The sequence below is a fragment of the Artemia franciscana genome, chromosome 2, assembly GCF_032884065.1.
Source record: "Artemia franciscana chromosome 2, ASM3288406v1, whole genome shotgun sequence".
Classification (NCBI taxonomy): domain Eukaryota; kingdom Metazoa; phylum Arthropoda; class Branchiopoda; order Anostraca; family Artemiidae; genus Artemia; species Artemia franciscana.
Window position 1 is genome coordinate 43,548,798 of NC_088864.1, and position 20,027 is coordinate 43,568,824.

At 31.8% G+C, this 20,027-nt stretch overlaps 1 long non-coding RNA gene across 1 annotated transcript; it reads right to left on the minus strand.

Moving 5' to 3' along the window:
• Positions 1-896: 896 nt before the first annotated feature.
• Positions 897-19,956, minus strand: LOC136042229 (uncharacterized). The gene is made up of 3 exons (XR_010621205.1): positions 19,842-19,956; positions 7,050-7,206; positions 897-5,430 (listed from the first exon to the last, which is right to left on the minus strand). It is a non-coding gene; the product is annotated as an uncharacterized LOC136042229 (long non-coding RNA).
• Between the last annotated feature and the right edge of the window lie 71 nt (positions 19,957-20,027).

Consider the following 20,027-nt stretch of genomic DNA (forward strand, 5'->3'; position numbering starts at 1 on the left):
GTTGAACAATGGAAGGTTCCAAAATCTTTGTTAACACTAGTATACCATTATAAACTTCCTTGGTTGGTATTAAATAATAAAAAAACAAGTTGTTTTTAGCTGAAATTAAGGAGCGACATTAAAACTTAAAACGAACTGAGCTTACTCCGTGAAAGGGGCTGTTCCTTCCTCAACGCCCCGCTCTTTACGCTATCAAACTTTAACTCTTTCTCTCAACTCTACTTTTTAAAACAGTAAAAAACTTTAGCGTAAAGAGCAGGGCGTTGAGGAGGGAACAGCCCCTTTCATATAAGGAGTAATTTCTATTCGTTTAAGTTTTAATGTCGCTCCTTACTTTCCGTTAAAAAAAAAAACTTGTTTTTCTATTTAATTTCTGAACTTTTTGAATTAACACATATTTTGATTTTGACTCTCCGTACATGAATAATTAAAACGAAATTTACATTTTTTTTTTTTTTTTTTTTGGGCTAAATGGCTTCCTCTTGGCTTTGATCGGGCGATTTTGAGAAAAAAAAGTGGTGGGGGAGAAGGCCTAATCGCCCTCCAATCTTTTAGTTACTCAAAAAGGCAACTAGAACTTTTAATTTTTAACGAACGTTTTTATTAGTAAAAAATACTCGTAACTTCCGAATTAACTTACGTAACGAACTTCTATAATCGTATATTCTTATTACGTATATGAAAGAGTCTCCCCCCTCGTTAATATCTCGCTCTTTACACTAAAGCTTAAATTTTGTCCCAATTCTTTAAGTGTGACCCCTGAATCAACAAGGCCGTAGAATAAATAGTTGAAATTACTAAAAATACTTTAGCGTAAAGAGCGAGGTGTTTAGAAGGAGATGAACCCCTGATATGCTTATTAATTTCTGTCCGTTTTAAGTTTAAATTTTGCTCCTTACTTTCAGTTGAAAACACTTTTTCAGATTTATTTTTTCATTGTCTTTTGTTTTAAATAATACTTGAAAATCCTGTGCCCTTTTCATAGAAATCCTCTTCCCCCATGAGAAATTCCTCCATGGAAAGATCCTCCTACGTAAACCCCTCCCTTCAACCAAAAAAATCCCCTTGAAAATGTCTGTACATTTCCTAATAACCATTACTATTTGTAAACAATGATCAAAGTTTGTAACTTGCGGCCCCTCTCCCGGGGACTGTGAGGGAGTAAGTTGTCCCCACAGATATAGTTATTAGGTTTTTCAACTATGCTATACAAAATGGCTATCTCAAAATTTTGATCCGTTGATTTTGAGAAAAGAATGAGTGTGGGAGGGGGCCTAGGTGCCCTCCAATTTTTTTGGTCACTTAAAAAGGGGACTAGAAATTTAATTTCCTTTAGAATGAACCCTCCTCCGAAATTCTAGGACCACTGGGTCGATACAACCACCCCTGTAAAAACAAAAACAAAAACAAATAAACACGCACCCGTGATCGGCCTTCTGGCAAAAAATATGAAATTCCATATTTTTGTAGATAGAAGCTTGAAACTTCTTGAGTAGGGTTCTCTGATACGCTGAATATGATGGTGTGATTTTCGTTAAGATTCTATGACTTTTAGGTGGTGTTTCCCCCTATTTTCCAAAATAAGGCAAATTTTCTCAGGCTCGTAGCCTTTGGTGGTAAAGGCTAAATTTGATGAAACTTATATATCTAAAATCAGCATAAAAATCTGATTCTTTTAATGTATCTATTAGCATCAACAGTCCGTTTTTTAGAGTTTCGTTTACTATTGAGCTGGGTCGCTCCTTACAACAGTTCGTTACCACGAACTGATCGATTTTCATAACTTGTAATGAATATCCACCATACAGAGCCGATTAAAAAGGCAAACAAATTAGTCATATATCAATTTGCTGCAGATTCCAAATTCAGGTAATAGGATGCCGAAAATGGTATAGGTTTGGTACATCAAGAAGTCCTAATATAGGTCCTAATAACGATAGGTTTTCTTCCATTTCTAGATAGGATTCTTTTTTTACATAGCTGTAAAGCAGTTATTTATTTATTATTATCTTATTTATTATAGATAAGTGTTACCAATACTAGTCACTAGGACAAACATAATGCCTTTTTTCAGATTTTTATTGCAAACAATGTCAGTTGCTTTAAATACTTCTACTTTACTACTTTACGCAGCTTTTAATACTACTACTGCTACTAACAACTTACCGCATCACCGAGCAGCCTGAGGCCAACACAGCCTCCTTCTTTAAACCCTCCGAGGAAGTTCCCATTTCCTTTCAACAACAAAACCAACAAAACCATTTCCAAACAACAAAGCCTCCTTCTTTATACCCTCCGAGGAAGTTCCCATTTTGGGGAATGTGGATGAAGCAAATCTTCATCCACTTTTCAGAGCAGCCATGCTTCAGAGCCATATTTGATCACTGTCATCACTGTAGTTTCTAATATTCTAATCTCAGTTGGCACACTTATCTTCCTATTCTTTTTTTATAGTGAAAAACACCCTGAGTCTTCTCTAATCTACTTTTAACATTTCCACTGCTCCCACCGTCTTTACAGGGTAGGGGAGCTTCATAGTAAATGAAGCTCCCCACCCTGGTCAATCTTTTTGTTACCCAACTTCACCTTTTTATCTTCACTTATTCCTTGCCTTAGTGACTTAGTCTTCTTAACATTTATTTTCAAACCTATTCTAGCACCCTAAACTCGCAAAACCTCTAAAAGTTCATTCATTTTGCTCACACTTTCATCAAGGATACTTAAATCATCAGCACAATCTAAGTCCAGGAGAGTTTTTCCTCCCCATTTGATTCCGTGGTCTCCCATTGCCTTTCCTTAGTCCATCAAAATGATTCATATAAAGGGGGATAGAACACAACCCTGCTTAACTCCTGATTTAATACAAAACCAGCTGCTAACCTCATTTTCTACCTTAACTGCAGCAGTGTTATTCTCATACATAGCCCTAATCACTTTGATGTATTAGTTTGGTATATCATACAGTGATAAGACTTTTAATACTAAACTCAAAAATGTGATCAGATTTGTTTTAGCGGTACCTACCTCTTTCCAAAAAATTATTCCTGTCTAAAATAACCGGAAAAAAAAACGCAGCAATAAAAATGTTAAGCAAAAAAGAAACTTCGCTTCCATTTTTGTATCAGCACTTAAAATGAAATGGAAAAATCTCGTAACAACAGTTTTGTTTTTTTTACAAGCCTAAAACACAAGAGCAGGCAAACAGTGAATTCTGAAATATATTCAAATAAAAACTCTGAGCGATTCATATAGTTTGGTTACAGTTGACTATATTTAGTAAAAAACTATTTGATCTTGTTCCTCAGATTTAATGAGTGATTCTGCTTTTTAGCACCTAACTTTATAATTATTATCATTTTATTTAGATTTGAAGGATTATTCGAAGGTTTAGCACATGGTTTTATTATATACATTATTATTACCACAATTGTCGATTATGTTAAGTCCTTTGTTTCATGTCTAGTTACAACACATTTATAGTGTTCTTTAGTAACTACTCTTTCAACCATTGACGATTAATCGCAGCACGACGTCACGTATGGTCGCACATTAATATTGTTCTTTAGAAACTACTTTTTCAACCATTGACGATTAATCGCCACAGAACTCTGCATGATTCTAGGCCACATATCCAGTCGTTCAGCACTTTGTTCCCTTCCATGTAATTTCAAATATCCTTTGATTTTTTTTTTCTTACAACATCTTCCCACCCTCTTCAAGGACGTCATACTTTTATTTTGAACCCAAACGGATTGCCAAAAAGCATAATTTTCAGAAACTTATTATGCTTCATCTGTTAACCTTGACCTAACTATCTCAATCATTCGTTCATAATGGCAAAAGATATTGAGATTCAATTATTGTTAAAAACAGGGCTATTAAAAAAGCTACCGTACCTAAAACTAGCCTTAGAGAATATTACTAGAAAACAATGACAATTCTTTACCAACCTTTTGAAGCAATCAGGTTCAAGTGACACACCTCTTGTTAAAAATGCAATCTATGCAAGTTAAGTTATACATTTGATCAATCTTCTCATTACCTAACATTACTTCTTTATCCTCATTCCTAATCTAAGCAACTCAGTCTTTTTCTTCTTTTTTTGAATATAACATCTTTTTTTCTTCTCTTTTTTTTAATGTAACATCTTTTTTCTTCTTTTTTTTTAATACATCATATTTCAATACAGCCTACTCTCGCTGGGCCTTGCGTTATTGGGTAGCTACAATAATCCCCAAGAAAAATTCTCAAAAATCAAATATTTCACAATCCAGGCGAATCGTATCCCTCTCAACATATAAAATAAATTCCATTTAATTAAAATAAATTTCAAACAATCATTCAAAAAATGACTTCAAATTTAAACTCTATAATCTAAAAATTCATACAAAATCCGATAATATTTCGACGTTCCCTAAAAATATATTCAATTTTAAATCCCATATAAAAATTCTAATCAAATATCAAATTCTTAATTCATATAAAATTCGAAATATTTAACTTGAAATTTACATATCAAAAATTTACTTTTAAATTAAAAAAAATACTCAGTCTTCTTAGCATCAGTTTTCAAGCCTATTTTAGACCCTGGGCCCTAAAGACATATTTAAATTCATTCCTTTCACCATTTTTTTTTCTATGACACTCAAAACATATGCACGTGACAGATGCAAGTTCAGGAGACTTCTGCCTTCCCATTTGACACCCTGTTTGAAATGCCTATTCTTGTTAGCAGTGTGAAAAGTGCAACCAGATTCAGTAATACGTCCGTAGTCTAGTTAAAATTCATATGGAAAGATGAATTACACCGTGCTGTTAACCAAGTTTTGGTTAAGCTCTGGGTGGATTGTGATCGTCCCAGATCTGGTTTAATTTTTAAGACCCTTAAATCGACTAAAAAAGAGTTTTGGAAAGCTTTACTGTTCTTCAAGAGAAGGCAAGCATCTATTCTGTCTCGTGATATTCGAAATCGTCACTCTGAAGCAAATTACCAAAGTTCACTTCATCGTCTTTTTCACGTTCTAACCCCAATGATGTAACTTCCTGGAAGAAACGCTTCTTTTCTTTATTCTCTGATAGCCCCCTACAACTGGACACCACTTTTCGGCAGATTCTCTTTCACTGTTTTTCTCAACTAGATCACAGCCAAAATCTTTTTTCTATTACGCCATCGTCAGTTCTTACGCTAATTCGTCTCATTAAAAAGGTGATGCTCCTGGTTCTGACGGACTCAACCTGAACATTTGATTTACGATTCCACAAGACAAGTCCAGCATGCGGCGTTACTTTTCGAAGCTTGTATTGCGCAGCAATTCGTACCGACTGCACTACGTGAGGGTTTTGTGACGTGTGTCCAAAAAAAGAATAAGGACCCTCAATCTTCTGACTTTTATCGCCCAATTACAGTTTGTTCGAATATTGGAAAATTATCTGAAAAAAAATCTTCTTTTGAAAATCTCGCATAGGAATGATCATGGAGATCAACAGTCTAGTTTTCGTGCGGTTCTTTGTGTTGGGAATGCACATGCAGCTTTCTTGTCTGTTTTAGAGGTAAGAGAGAATGAAGAAACCTTTATATGTTTGTGCAATAGACATTTCTAAAGCATTTAATTCGATCCTACACTCTCGAGCTATTTTAGAACTTTTGAGGAGTGGGGTAAACCCATTCATTTGTGCCTCCATTTGGTTATGGTATCAAAACTCTTTTATAGGTGTCCGCGTCGAAAATATTTGTAGCAGCCGAATTTATGTGCATCGTGGAGCAAAATAGGACTCAGTGTTAAGTCCTGCAATATTTAACAATGCCATCTGCTGTGCAACCCGCAGAATACCGCATTTTCTTATCGAGCCATCTATTGACTAAAGTCACCTTTCGTGTGCAGATGACATCCTTCTGCTGTCTGAAAATTTGCAACCACTACAGCAGCTATGAGCAGCCTTTTTGCCAGGTTGTCTGACATCGGGCTGTCAACCTTTTCTACTAAAACTGAATTTCTCGTTTTTGATTGTCATCGCCCCTTAAGTCAAAAACTCAGGTTGGCCCTGATACAGTTTTTGCCAGTGCGTCTCTCAAGTACCTTGGACTTGCATTCAGGACCTCGGTTCGAGCAATAAGGTCACTAAAAATAAATACGTTGAGAAAGAAATTGAGAAAGTCCTATGGACGTTTCTCTAAAGTTAAAGGTCAACTTGACAAAAAAACGCTTGATTGGCTATACAACTCACTTTTTACTCCCCATGTCTTTTTTTCTGGTGCCATTATGGAAGTTTTTTACCTCTTCAGAACGTCAACAAATTCGGTCCGTCTTTTTTAAATTTTGCGAGTATTTTCTCCGTGTTGCTATTTGGTCCCGTAACAGTTATATCTCCAAAAGTTACAGAGTTTTTGAGATATGTGATAAGATGGATGTTTTAAAAGGTAGATTCAGACAGCAATCTGAGTCAGTCGTAGACTTTCCGTTGGGGGTTGTTAGTCGTTTGTGAGTTATTCTTAGTGTATTTTTTAGTATTTGTTATTTATAAGTGTTTTTATTATGTATATTTCTTTCCCATACTTCTCTAAGTACATTTTTGTATGTCCAAACATGTCCAAATAAATTATTGTTATTATTATTATTATAGTGAACGAACATTTTTGTTTGTTTTTGTCATTAAAAATACGTAAACATTAAATATTTCTAAGGTATGCTAAAAAAAACGGTTTTACACCACTCTGAAAAATCTCCCCTTTTTTCTGTATATATTTTGCAGTTACCGTACCTTAAAAGGGGACTTGCCCGCTCACCAGAGACACCAACGACATTCCCACTCATTAGATACAAATTCTTAATGGGAAACTCCTTAAACGATTTTCCAAATGGTTTACATCTTCATTAGAAAATAGGATGATGCAAACAGACCATCCTTAGAGTTAATGATTTACCATACTGGACTCAAATCACTGAATTCATAACAAAAAAAAGACGAGAATTTAATCCTTTTCAGTGTTGATACTAAGGATTTAGATACGCAAACAGAAAATAAAAGAAGAAAAACGAAAACGAAAATACCTTGTTGATTGTTTTTCGAATGAATTTATTGTTTAAATCTGCGAGTAATTTCATGTGGCTTTCAGACATGGCAGCTTTCAGTAGAATTAATTTTTGCTTTATATATTGCTGCTTATTCCAAATGCCATCTTTAGCCTCTCTTTCAAGACACTGTAACCTGAACAAGAAAAAATTCCATATAAATTTTGATAAATCACACATTATCTTAAGGGTATGCAATTAAGTAAGTGTTTAGCGTTTGCTAAAGAAATAATATTATATGAATACTATACGCTCTGAATCCAAAAGGATAAATTAAATGTGTACTCTCAAAAAGTAGTGTAGAGGCACTCCATGTTGAGAAATTGGGTCGAGGAAACAGAGAACTAGGTTCTTTTTCTAATCCTTGGAGTGGAACTCTTATTCCAAGGTCGGATGGGACAACTTGACCTTTTTTACAGCAACCATACTTTCATTTATCATTGTGGCTACAACAGAACCACCCTATGCTACTACAATAAAAGGCCTAGGTTCAATCCCATGGCTGAGCGACAGGTTTGTTACCTTTCCCATAAAAAAGATCTGGCAGCTGACAATATGCACCTTCAATGGCTCTGGGGGATTTTTTTTTAACAATGCCAACTTACAAAAAGTCGGGTTTAAAAAAATAACATGGTTTGGTTGAGTTAGTATTTTTCAGTACAAATTTCGTCATGAAATTTTTTCTTGATTTGATATATCCCGTAGTTAATGACAACATTTTTGTATGACATTAAAACTAGAAACAAAAATATTTCTTTGAAGATGTTTTCCAGAGAAACTGTTTACGTTTTTTTTTTATTCCAAACAGTAGGCTGCACGAAAAGTGTGGTTCCATTTCGTTTTCAGTGGCAGTAATGAGAGAAAGGTTGAGAGGGTTAGGGCACGTTCTGCAAATGAAGGATGACAGATTGCCAAAATTGTCCTTTTCGGTCAACCACCAAGGACTAAACAGAAAGCAGGTTGTCCTCGGTTGAGGTGGGGGGGGGGTGTTGTAAGGAAAGATTTAAAGGAAATGGAAATTTCCTGGGGATTGTAAAGAGGGAGGCTTTGAATAAATTGGGATGAAGGAGAAGCGTTCATAGCTGTATTGGCCTCAGACAGCTTGGTGCTGTGGTGAGTTATTAGTAGTATTAGCAGTAGTAGAAGTAGATTGAAAAAGCAGTGAGCTTCAAGAAGAAGAAGAAAATGATCAGATTACTAAAAATACAGCATTAATGATGGGCCAACAAGAAGAAAATGAAATATTTTCATTTAGAAGTCTAAACGAACATTGATTAGAGTAAAATCACGGTGGATCTCTAACCCCAATTCTAACCAAGGCAGCTAGCGATGGCACGCCGAATCCCTTGTGCAAGTTGTGCAAGAATTCTCCAAAAACTATAATGCGCCAGTGACTGCAGCATGGATGACAAAATCTATTGCCATGTGACGCTTCAAAGAAAAAACCTACACCAATCAGCTTTCACGCAATAGTGCTAAATTGAATGTCATTCACTATCTACCTGAAAGATCCAGAACTTCAATCAGCAAATTGCCAGTTTACAGACCACCAACTGTGAGAGAAGAATTCTAGAATTTGCTAACCTCAGTTGGAACTTTTTCAAATGAAAAACTCACGGAAACTAAGACAAGTAAGACCACCTAATGTGCATGGTATACAAATGCAATTCTGATTCTCAAGTCAAGGAAGAACTTGGTTGTTATTTTGCATGCTAAGCTCATCTTCAACTGAAAGAATTATAAACGGAGTGGTAAAACACCTGAGACAGTATTTTGCCAAATATCAAAACATTTGGTTTGACTTCCAGCGTCAAACCCAAAGTATAATTTACTTCCAGAAGGCCTAAACTTAGAGCCAGTTAAAGTAGTCACACAGTTCAGAACATCTACTTGATAACTGCCATCAACCAATTTGAGACATTACAGAACACATCACTTCAATTTGCACTTGTAACCAGACGTCATGCCAACACCTAGTTTTTCCATAAAGAGCAAAGTAAAGAGCACACAACAATTAGCAATGAAGTCATAATAAGTCAAACTAAAAAAAAAAAAAAACTAGAATTACAACAAACAGTTGAGGAAAAGATCAAACCTTTCACTAAGGAAATAATGATTCAATCATAATAAATGATTTTACAAATTGCTGCGTGGTTGGAATGGTTATTTTGACTCAAAGATTTTGATTCAACTTACCAGAGAGCAAAAACAAATGAATATTCGTCAAGCACTTCCAAATTGAACACTAGCACGTAGTTTCTCCTCAATTATGGTGAATAATCCACAAGTTACTTTTATTTACCATGCTCGGAAACAATTCTTATAATTCTTATAAATTTCAAGGATCAGAATTATTATTGTAAGTTATGGAAAAAATAGCTTAAAGATGGAACAGCCATCAAGTAAAAAAAAAAAAAAAAAAAAAAAAAAAAAAAAAAAAAAAAAAAAAAAATATTTTGAACTGTTTATATTGTTATTGTGATACTGGAGGATTAAGTCGATCAAACTTCCAAAAATTGTTATCTTATATATCAAAATATTTGAAACAACTATTTAGTTACTATTGTCTCATCTGCAATAAAGTTTAATCAATATTTTTTTCTTTTAAAATTCATTTCTTTTATGTTTATGTGGAATAAACGGCTGAATAAATCCCTTTATTTACAGACTCGCAGATTCAAAGCATTACTTTGGCAAGTAGAAAAGACTAGGTCTAATACAAAAACACTTATTTTGATTTTTAACATTTTATTTTAGTAATAATTTAGAAAATGTTCGAATCAAATGAACTCAAAATAAAAATTACCAATGAAAAATCGTGTTCTTCTGAAGTAGCAAAGTTAAATTGATAATCCAAATATGTTTATTCTGAGGAATCATTTTTTTCTTGCCTGTAAGCTTGATGTGTGTTTTAATTATTGTTTTGCCATCCTTCTTCTTAAAGAAAGAAAAATATAGGATCTCTTTTTAGCTTCAAACCTTTCAATTTTTATTTCTTAGTTTCTTTCCTTTATTTTCCAGGAATAAAGACTTGGTGACATGGAAATTCATTTTTTCCCCAATAACTAAGGATTATAAATACTACTAGCTGTTGGGGTGGCGCGAAGCGCCACCCCAACACCTAGTTGGTGGGGGCGCTTCGCGCCCCCCCAAGCCCCCCCGCGCGCGTAAGTCGTTACGCGCCATTGTAGTTGTGTCCCTATGTCCCACCTGTGAATATAGATAGATATATATATATATATATATATATATATATATATATATATATATATATATATATATATATATATATATATATATATATATATATATATATATATATATATATATATATATATATATATATATATATATATATGTTTTTAACTACGTAAAACTTGCGAATATACAACATTCTTTGCTGTCCCATTGTCTGTGCATATAAATAGATTGTCAGGTTTACCGACTCTTGAACATGCAACATATAATGGTCCATGGGAAAACAATCCGTATTCAGATCTATACCTCATGATTCTAATGATTGCCCTTGAGCTTTGTTGATGGTGATTGCTAATCGACCATTCCCTGAGTCGCCATCGTCATTTATATATCCCCCTGTGCACCCCGGCGTCCCCTTTGTAGTTCTGTCCCTGTGTCCCGGTCGTCATTTATATTCCCTGTGTCCCGGTCGTCATTTGTGTCCCGGTGTTCCAGTCTGTGATTTCTCTTTGAGTGTCCCGGGCGTCATTTATATTCCTTGTGTCCCGGTGTCCCGGTCGTCATTTATATCCCCCTGTGCCCCCCGGCGTCCCCATTGTAGTTGTGTCCCTGTGTCCCGGTCGTCATTTATATTCCATGTGTCCCGGTCGTCATTTGTATCCCGGTGTCCCGGTCTGTATATACATTCGTTTTTTAGTTTTGTTTTTCTCCTTTATTTTTTTCCTTTTTTCTTTTTTTTCTTTTTTAGTTTATTTAGATTTTTAGATTTTTTAGTTTTTTTATTAGTTTTTAGTTTTTTTGTAGTTTTTACCATTTTTTTACTTTTTTATATTTATTAATATTTTTTTAGTTTTCTTTTTCTCTTATTTTTCAGTTTTTTCCCTTTTTTTTAGTTTTTTCTTTTTTAGTTTTTAGTTTTTTTTTGTTTTTTACCTTTTTTTAGTTTTTTTAGTTTTTTAGCTTTTTTAGTTTTTTTATTAGTTTTTAGTTTTTTTTAGTTTTTGCCTTTTTTTAGTTTTTTTTAGTTTTTAGTTTTTTACCTTTTTTAGTTTTTTTTAGTTTTTTAGCTTTTTTAGTTTTTTTTCTTTTTAGTTTTTTTTTGTAGTTTTTACCTTTTTTAGTTTTTTTTCTTCTTTTGTATTAGTGTGAAATAATTCAGACGTCATATGCGGACAAACACGACGTCACTCGACAGACAGACAGACAGACATAACCCACAAACAACTTATTTTTATATATATTTATTCATATTTTTTTAGTTTTCTTTTTCTCTTTTATTTTTCAGTTTTTTCCTTTTTTTTAGTTTTTTTCTTTTTTAGTTTTTATTTTTTTTTAGTTTTTTACCTTTTTTTAGTTTTTTTTAGTTTTTTTAGTTTTTTAGCTTTTTTAGTTTTTTTATTAGTTTTTATTTTTTTTGTAGTTTTTGCCTTTTTTTATTTTTTTCAGTTTTTTTTTAGTTATTAGATTTTTACCTTTTTTTAGTTTTTTTTTAGTTTTTTAGCTTTTTTAGTTTTTTTTCTTTTTAGTTTTTTTTGTAGTTTTTACCTTTTTTAGTTTTTTTCTTCTTTTGTATTAGTGTGAAATAATTCAGACGTCATATGCGGACAAACATGACGTCACCTGATCCACAGATCCACAGACAACTTATTTTTATATATCTATAATGTCTGTCTGTCTGTCTGTCGAGTGACGTCGTGTTTGTCCGCATATGACGTCTGAATTATTTCACACTAATACAAAAGAAGAAAAAAAACTAAAAAAGGTAAAAACTACAAAAAAAGCTAAAAAGAAAAAAACTAAAAAAGCTAAAAAACTAAAAAAAACTTAAAAAAGGTAAAAAACTAAAAACTAAAAAAAACTGAAAAAACTAAAAAAAGGCAAAAACTAAAAAAAAACTAAAAACTAATAAAAAAACTAAAAAAGCTAAAAAACTAAAAAAACTAAAAAAAACTAAAAAAAGGTAAAAAACAAAAAAAAAACTAAAAACTAAAAAAGAAAAAACTAAAAAAAAGGAAAAAACTGAAAAATAAGAGAAAAAGAAAACTAAAAAAATATTAATAAATATAAAAAATATAAATATAAATATAATATAAATTAGCAATCAACAAAGCACCGAGACACAAATGACGACCGGGACACAGGGAGTATAAATGACGACCAGGACATAAGAAAAAAAAAAAACTAAAAAAACTAAAAAAATGGTAAAAACTACAAAAAAACTAAAAACTAATAAAAAAACTAAAAAATCTAAAAATCTAAATAAACTAAAAAAGAAAAAAAAGAAAAAAGGAAAAAAATAAAGGAGAAAAACAAAACTAAAAAACGAATGTATATACAGACCGGGACACCGGGATACAAATGACGACCGGGACACAGGGAATATAAATGACGACCGGGACACAGGGACACAACTACAATGGGGACGCCGGGGGGCACAGGGGGATATAAATGACGACCGGGACACCGGGACACAAGGAATATAAATGACGCCCGGGACACTCAAAGAGAAATCACAGACTGGAACACCGGGACACAAATGACGACCGGGACACAGGGAATATAAATGACGACCGGGACACAGGGACATAACTACAAAGGGGACGCCGGGGTGCACAGGGGGATATATAAATGACGATGGCGACTCAGGGAATGGTCGATTAGCAATCACCATCAACAAAGCTCAAGGGCAATCATTAGAATCATGAGGTATAGATCTGAATACGGATTGTTTTCCCATGGACCATTATATGTTGCATGTTCAAGAGTCGGTAAACCTGACAATCTATTTATATGCACAGACACTGGGACAGCAAAGAATGTTGTATATTCGGAAGTTTTACGTAGTTAAAAACATATATATATATACTAGCTGTTGGGGTGGCGCTTCGCGCCACCCCAACACCTAGTTGGTGGGGGCGCTTCGCGCCCCCCCCAAGCCCCCCCGCGCGCGTAAGTCGTTACGCGCCATAATAGTTACGCGCCATTGTAGTTGTGTCCCTATGTCCCACCTGTGAATATAGATAGATATATATATTTATATATATATATATATATATATATATATATATATATATATATATATATATATATATGGTTTTAACTACGTAAAACTTGCGAATATACAACATTCTTTGCTGTCCCATTGTCTTTGCATATAAATAGATTGTCAGGTTTACCGACTCTTGAACATGCAACATATAATGGTCCATGGGAAAACAATCTGTATTCAGATCTATACCTCATGATTCTAATGATTGCCCTTGAGCTTTGTTGATTGTGATTGCTAATCGACCATTCCCTGTTCCGGTGTCCCGGTCGTCATTTACATCCCCCTGTTTCCCCGGTGTCCCCGTTGTAGTTGTGTCCCTGTGTCCCGGTCGTCATTTATATTCCCTGTTTCCCGGTCGTCATTTGTATCCCGGTGTCCCGGTCTGTATATACATTCGTTTTTTAGTTTTGTTTTTCTCCTTTATTTTTTTCCTTTTTTTTTCTTTTTTAGCTTATTTAGATTTTTAGATTTTTTAGTTTTTTTATTAGTTTTTAGTTTTTTTTTGTAGTTTTTGCCTTTTTTTAGTTTTTTCAGTTTTTTTTTAGTTTTTTATTGGTTTTTACCTTTATTTTAGCTTATTTTTCAGTTTTTTCCTTTTTTTTAGTTTTTTTTAGTTTTTAGTTTTTTTCGTTTTTTACCTTTTTTTTAGTTTTTTTAGTTTTTTTAGTTTTTTAGCTTTTTTATTTTTTTTATTAGTTTTTAGTTTTTTTTGTAGTTTTTGCCTTTTTTTAGTTTTTTTAGTTTTTTAGCTTTTTTATTAGTTTTTAGTTTTTTTTGTAGTTTTTGCCTTTTTTTAGTTTTTTTAGTTTTTTAGCTTTTTTATTTTTTTTTATTAGTTTTTAGTTTTTTTTGTAGTTTTTGCCTTTTTTTAGTTTTTTCAGTTTTGACGTCACCTGATCCAGTTTTTTCAGGTGACGTCACCTGATCCATCCACAGACAGACAGACAGACAACTTATTTTTATATATATAGATATATATATATATATATATATATATATATATATATATATATATATATATATATATATATATATATATATATATATATATATATATATACTAGCTGTTGGGGTGGCGCTTCGCGCCACCCCAACACCTAGTTGGTGGGGGCGCTTCGCGCCCCCCCCAAGCCCCCCCGCGCGCGTAAGTCGTTACGCGCCATAATAGTTACGCGCCATTGTAGTTGTGTCCCTATGTCCCACCTGTGAATATAGATATATATATATATATATGGTTTTAACTACGTAAAACTTGCGAATATACAACATTCTTTGCTGTCCCATTGTCTTTGCATATAAATAGATTGTCAGGTTATCCCCCTGTTTCCCCCGGTGTCCCCGTTGTAGTTGTGTCCCTGTGTCCCGGTCGTCATTTATATTCCCTGTGTCCCGGGTCCCGGTCATCATTTGTATCCCGGTGTCCCGGTCTGTATATACATTCGTTTTTTAGTTTTGTTTTTCTCCTTTATTTTTTTCCTTTTTTTTTCTTTTTTAGCTTATTTAGATTTTTAGATTTTTTAGTTTTTTTTATTAGTTTTTAGTTTTTATTTCTTTTTAGTTTTTTTTGTCCCGGTCGTCATTTATATCCCCCTGTTTCCCCCGGTGTCCCCGTTGTAGTTGTGTCCCTGTGTCCCGGTCGTTATTTATATTCCCTGTGTCCCGGTCGTCATTTGTATCCCGGTGTACCGGTCTGTATATACATTCGTTTTTTAGTTTTGTTTTTCTCCTTTATTTTTTTCCTTTTTTTTTCTTTTTTAGTTTATTTAGATTTTTAGATTTTTTAGTTTTTTTATTAGTTTTTAGTTTTTTTTTCTTTTTAGTTTTTTTGTAGTTTTTACCTTCTTTTTAGTTTTGTTAATTTTTTTTTTTACTTGTGTCCTGGTCGTCATTTATACTCCCTGTGTCCCGGTGCTTTGTTGATTGCTAATCGAACATTCCTTTTGTCCTGGTCGCTTTCTCTTTGAGTGTCGTCATTTATTTTTTTCTTTTTTAGTTCTTTTAGTTTTTACCTTTTTTAGTTTTTTTTTAGTTTTTAGTTTTTTTAGTTTTTACCTTTTTTTAGTTTTTTTAGTTTTTTAGCTTTTTTATTTTTTTTATTAGTTTTTAGTTTTTTTGTAGTTTTTGCCTTTTTTTTAGTTTTTTTGTCCTGGTCGCTTTCTCTTTGAGTGTCGTCATTTATTAGTTTTTTCCTTTTTTTTTAGTTTTTTATTGGTTTTTACCTTTATTTTAGCTTATTTTTCAGTTTTTTCCTTTTTTTTAGTTTTTTTTTTATTTTTTATTTTTTTTAGTTTTTTACCTTTTTTTAGTTTTTTTAGTTTTTTTAGTTTTTTAGCTTTTTTACTTTTTTTATTAGTTTTTAGTTTTTTTTTTTGTAGTTTTTGCCTTTTTTTAGTTTTTTCAGTTTTTTTTTTAGTTTTTTATTGGTTTTTACCTTTATAGTTTTTTTAGTTTTTTAGCTTTTTTATTTTTTTTATTAGTTTTTTAGTTTTTTTTGTAGTTTTTGCCTTTTTTTAGTTTTTTCAGTTTTGACGTCACCTAATCCAGTTTTTTCAGGTGACGTCACCTGACACATCCATCCACACATCCATCCACACATCCACAGACAGACAACTTATTTTTATATATATAGATATATATATATATATATATATCTATATTCACAGGTGGGGACATAGGGACACAACTACAATGGCGCGTAACTAATATGGCGCGTAACGACTTACGCGCGCGGGGGGGCTTGGGGGGGGCGCGAAGCGCCCCCACCAACTAGGTGTTGGGGTGGCGCGAAGCGCCACCCCAACAGCTAGTCTATATATATAAAAATAAGTTGTCTGTGTGTGGATCTGTGGATGGATCAGGTGACGTCATGTTTGTTCGCATATGACGTCTTAATTATTTCACACTAATACAAAAGAAGAAAAAAACTAAAAAAGGTAAAAACTACAAAAAAAACTAAAAAGAAAAAAAAACTGAAAAAGCTAAAAAACTAAAAAAAACTAAAAAAAGGTAAAAATCTAATAACTAAAAAAAAACTGAAAAAAAATAAAAAAAGGCAAAAACTACAAAAAAAATAAAAACTAATAAAAAAACTAAAAAAGCTAAAAAAACTAAAAAAAAACTAAAAAAAGGTAAAAAACTAAAAAAAAACTAAAAACTAAAAAAGAAAAAAACTAAAAAAAGGAAAAAAACTGAAAAATAAAAGAGAAAAAGAAAACTAAAAAAAATATGAATAAATATATATAAAAATAAGTTGTTTGTGGGTTATGTCTGTCTGTCTGTCTGTCGAGTGACGTCGTGTTTGTCCGCATATGATGTCTGAATTATTTCACACTAATACAAAAGAAGAAAAAAAAACTAAAAAAGGTAAAAACTACAAAAAAAACTAAAAAGAAAAAAAAACTAAAAAAGCTAAAAAAACTAAAAAAAAACTAAAAAAAGGTTAAAAACTAAAAACTAAAAAAAAACTGAAAAAACTAAAAAAAGGCAAAAAACTAAAAAAAAAACTAAAAAACTAATAAAAAAAACTAAAAAAGCTAAAAAACTAAAACAACTAAAAAAAACTAAAAAAAGGTAAAAAAACAAAAAAAAAAACTAAAAAACTAAAAAAGAAAAAAACTAAAAAAAAGGAAAAAAACTGAAAAATAAGAGAAAAAGAAAAACTAAAAGAATATTAATAAATATAAAAAATATCTATATATATAAAAATAATTTGTCCTGTGTGTGGATCTGTGGATGGATCAGGTGACGTCATGTTTGTTCGCATATGACGTCTGAATTATTTCACACTAATACAAAAGAAGAAAAAAAACTAAAAAAGGTAAAAAACTACAAAAAAAACTAAAAAGAAAAAAAAAACTAAAAAAGCTAAAAAACTAAAAAAAAAACAAAAAAAAGGTAAAAATCTAATAACTAAAAAAAAAACTGAAAAAAATAAAAAAAAAAGGCAAAAACTACAAAAAAAATAAAAACTAATAAAAAAACTAAAAAAGCTAAAAAACTAAAAAAAACTAAAAAAAACTAAAAAAAGGTCAAAAACTAAAAAAAAACTAAAAACTAAAAAAGAAAAAAACTAAAAAAAAAGGAAAAAACTGAAAAATAAAAGAGAAAAAAGAAAACTAAAAAAATATGAATAAATATATATAAAAATAAGTTGGATGTGGGTTATGTCTGTCTGTCTGTCTGTCGAGTGACGTCGTGTTTGTCCGCAATATGATGTCTGAATTATTTCACACTAATACAAAAGAAGAAAAAAAAACTAAAAAAGGTAAAAACTACAAAAAAAAACTAAAAAGAAAAAAAACTAAAAAAGCTAAAAAAACTAAAAAAAAAACTAAAAAAAGGTTAAAAACTAAAAACTAAAAAAAGGCAAAAACTAAAAAAAACTAAAAACTAATAAAAAAACTAAAAAAGCTAAAAAACTAAAACAACTAAAAAAAACTAAAAAAAGGTAAAAAAACAAAAAAAAAACTAAAAACTAAAAAAGAAAAAACTAAAAAAAAGGAAAAAACTGAAAAATAAGAGAAAAAGAAAACTAAAAAAAATATTAATAAATATAAAAAAATATCTATATATATAAAAATAAGTTGTCTGTGTGTGGATCTGTGGATGGATCAGGTGACGTCATGTTTGTTCGCATATGACGTCTGAATTATTTCACACTAATACAAAAGAAGAAAAAAACTAAAAAAGGTAAAAAACTACAAAAAAAAAACTAAAAAGAAAAAAAACTAAAAAAGCTAAAAAACTAAAAAAAAAACAAAAAAAGTAAAAATCTAATAACTAAAAAAAAACTGAAAAAAATAAAAAAAAGCAAAAACTACAAAAAAAAATAAAAAACTAATAAAAAAACTAAAAAAGCTAAAAAAACTAAAAAAAAAACTAAAAAAAGGTAAAAAACTAAAAAAAACTAAAAACTAAAAAAGAAAAAAACTAAAAAAAAAGGAAAAAACTGAAAAATAAAAGAGAAAAAGAAAACTAAAAAAATATGAATAAATATATATAAAAATAAGTTGTTTGTGGGTTATGTCTGTCTGTCTGTCTGTCGAGTGACGTCGTGTTTGTCCGCATATGATGCCTGAATTATTTCACACTAATACAAAAGAAGAAAAAAAAACTAAAAAAGGTAAAAACTACAAAAAAAACTAAAAAGAAAAAAAAACTAAAAAAGCTAAAAAACTAAAAAAAACTAAAAAAAGGTAAAAAACTAAAAACTAAAAAAAAAACTGAAAAAACTAAAAAAAGGCAAAAACTAAAAAAAAAACTAAAAACTAATAAAAAAAACTAAAAAAGCTAAAAAACTAAAACAACTAAAAAAAACTAAAAAAAGGTAAAAAAACAAAAAAAAAACTAAAAACTAAAAAAAGAAAAAACTAAAAAAAAAGGAAAAAACTGAAAAATAAGAGAAAAAGAAAACTAAAAAAATATTAATAAATATAAAAAATATAAATATAAATATAATATAAATTAGCAATCAACAAAGCACCGAGACACAAATGACGACCGGGACACAGGGAGTATAAATGACGACCAGGACATAAGTAAAAAAAAAAAAACTAAAAAAAACTAAAAAAATGGTAAAAACTACAAAAAAACTAAAAACTAATAAAAAAACTAAAAAATCTAAAAATCTAAATAAACTAAAAAAGAAAAAAAAGCAAAAAGGAAAAAAATAAAGGAGAAAAACAAAACTAAAAAACGAATGTATATACAGACCGGGGACACCGGGATACAAATGACGACCGGGACACAGGGAATATAAATGACGACCGGGGCACAGGGACACAACTACAATGGGGACGCCGGGGGGCACAGGGGGATATAAATGACGACCGGGACACCGGGACACAAGGAATATAAATGACGCCCGGGACACTCAAAGAGAAATCACAGACTGGAACACCGGGACACAAATGACGACCGGGGACACAGGGAATATAAATGACGACCGGGACACAGGGACCATAACTACAAAGGGGACGCCGGGGTGCACAGGGGGATATATAAATGACGATGGCGACTCAGGGAATGGTCGATTAGCAATCACCATCAACAAAGCTCAAGGGCAATCATTAGAATCATGAGGTATAGATCTGAATACGGATTGTTTTTCCCATGGACCATTATATGTTGCATGTTCAAGAGTCGGTAAACCTGACAATCTATTTATATGCACAGACAATGGGACAGCAAAGAATGTTGTATATTCGCAAGTTTTACGTAGTTAAAAACATAGCGCGTAACTAATATGGCGCGTAACGACTTACGCGCGCGGGGGGGCTTGGGGGGGGGGCGCGAAGCGCCCCCACCAACTAGGTGTTGGGGTGGCGCGAAGCGCCACCCCAACAGCTAGTATAGATATAGAAGCATCACTCCTTGAGAAGCCAAAGCACACTGTTTGAAATAAATGTTATTTTAAAGGGGGAAGAGGTAAAGTCTACACAACCACCCCAGAACGATAACCTATCTTAGCTAATAAGAACAATAGTTTGCCTTACTATAAACAAGTTGACAAATGGAGTACTCACTTTTCATCCATCATTGTTTCCATACAAGGAGCTATGGTCCCCTGAATTATGAGATGCCTTATAAGTATAGATACTAGTAATGGTCAACTGGCTCAGACATACAAAACTACACCTAAAAAAAAGAAGAAATAGGAAAGAAATTTAAAAACATTTTTGGCATTTTTGTTGTGCATGTTTCAAGCCTCT